Source organism: Nycticebus coucang, chromosome 17 (genome assembly GCF_027406575.1).
Source record: "Nycticebus coucang isolate mNycCou1 chromosome 17, mNycCou1.pri, whole genome shotgun sequence".
NCBI lineage: Eukaryota > Metazoa > Chordata > Mammalia > Primates > Lorisidae > Nycticebus > Nycticebus coucang.
This window is the reverse complement of record NC_069796.1, coordinates 84842917-84845328: the sequence shown is the minus strand read 5'-3', so window position 1 is coordinate 84845328 and position 2412 is coordinate 84842917.

The window sequence follows — 2412 nt, the reverse complement described above, 5'->3', positions numbered from 1 at the left end:
TTCCCCATATTCTTGTGCTATAGTTGGGTTATAGCCTTCATGTGAAATCTATAAATTAGCTTCATAGTAGGGCTGAGTACATTGGATACTTTTTCTTCCATTCCTGAGATACTTTGCTAAGAAGAATATGTTCCAGCTCCATATTCATGTAAACATGAAAGAGGTAGTCTCCATCTTTCTTCAAGGCTGCATAATATTCCATGGTATACATGTACCACAATTTGTTAGTCCATTCATGGGTCAATGGGCACTTGGGCTTCTTCCATGACTTAGCAATTATGAATTGGGCTGCAATAAACATTCTGGTACAGATGTCTTTGTTATATTGTGATTTTTGGTCTCCTGGGTATAAACCTAGTAAAGGAATTATAGGATTGAATGGAAGGTCTATTTTTAGATCTCTAAGTATTCTCCAAACATCCGACCAAAAGGAACATATTAGTGTACATTCCCACCAGCAGAGTAGAAGTGTGCCCTTTTCTCCACATCCATGCCAACATTTCTGGTTTTGGGATTTTGTTATGTGGGCTACTCTTACTGGGGTTAGGTGATATCTCAAAGTAGTTTTGATTTGCATTTCTCTGATGATTAAGGATGATGAGCTTTTTTTCATGTGTTTGTAGATCATGCGTCTGTCTTCTTTAGAGAAGTTTCTCTTCAAGTCCTTTGCCCACCCTGAGATGGGATCACTTGTTCTTTTCTTGCTAATATGTTTGAGTTCTCTGTGGATTCTGGTTATTAAACCTTCATCGGAGGTATAACCTGCCAATATTTTCTCCCATTCTGAGGGCTGTCTGCTTGCTTTACTTACTACGTTCTTGGCTGTGCAGAAGCTTTTTAGTTTGATCAGGTCCCAGTAATGTATTTTTGATACTGCTTCAGTTGCCTGGGGAGTCCTCCTCATAAAGTATTCATCCAGGCCGATTCCTTCCAGAGACCCTGCACATTCTTCAAGTATTTTTATAGTTTCATGTCTTAAGTTTAAATATTTTATCCAGTGAGAGTCTATCTTAGTTAATGGTGAAAGGCGTGGGTCCAGTTTCAGTCTTTTACAGATCGCCAGCCAGTTCACCCAGCACCATTTGTTAAATAGGGAATCATTTCCCCACTGAATGTTTTTAATTGGCTTGTCAAAGATCAAATAATGATAAGTGGCTGGATTCATCTCTTAGTTCTCTATTCTGTTCCAGACATCTACTTCTCTGTTTTTGTGCCAGCACCATGCTGTTTTGATCACTATCGATTTATAGTACAGTCTCAGGTCTGGTAGCGTGATTCCTCCTGCTTTGTTTTTATTGCTGGGTAATGTTTTGGCTATTTGAGGTTTTATCTGATTCCATATAAAACGAAGTATTATTTTTTCAAAGTCTTTAAAATATGACAGTGGAGCTTTAATAGGAATTGCATTAAAATTATATATTCTTTGGGTAGAATAGACATTTTAACAATGTTGATTCTTCCCAGCCATGAGCATGGTATGTTTTTCCATTTGTTAACATCTTCAACTATTTCTTTTCTTAAAGTTTCGTAGTTCTCTTTATAGATATCTTTCACGTTCTTTGTTAGGTATACTCCCAAATATTTCATCTTCTTTGGCACTACTGTGAAAGGAATAGAGTCCTTGACTGTTTTTTCGGCTTGGTTATTGTTGGTATATATAAAGGCTACAGATTTATGGGTGTTGACTTTGCAGCCTGAGACATTGCTGTATTCCTTGATCACTTCTAAAAGTTTTGTAGTAGAATCCCTGGTGTTTTCCAGATATACGATCATATCATCTGCGAAGAGTGAAAGTTTGATCTCTTCTGACCCTATGTGGATACGCTTGATTGCCTTTTCTTGCCTAATTGCAATGGCTAAAACTTCCATTACAATGTTCAAGGGCAATGGAGACAATGGGCAACCTTGCCTGGTTCCTGGTCTAAGTGGAAATGATTTCAATTTAACTCCGTTCAATACAATATTGGCTGTGAGTTTGCTATAGATAGTCTCTATTAGTTTAAGAAATGTCCCTTCTATACCAATTTTCTTAAGTGTTCTGATCATGAAGGGATGCTGGATATTATGAAAAGCTTTTTCTGCATCAATTGAGAGAATCATATGGTGTTCATTTTTTAGTTTGTTTATGTGCTGAATTACATTTATAGATTTACGTATGTTGAACCAGTCTTGAGACCCTGGGATAAATCCCACTTGGTCATGGTGTATAATTGTCTTGATGTGTTGTTGGATTCTGTTTGTTAGGATCTTACTGAGTATTTTTGCATCAATATTCATTAATGATATTGGTCTATAATTTTCTTTTCTTCTTGGGTCTTTCCCTGGCTTAGGGATCAAGGTGATGTTAGCTTCGTAGAATGTCTTGGGTAGTATTCCTTCTTTTTCTATATTTTGGAAGAGGTTTAGTAATAT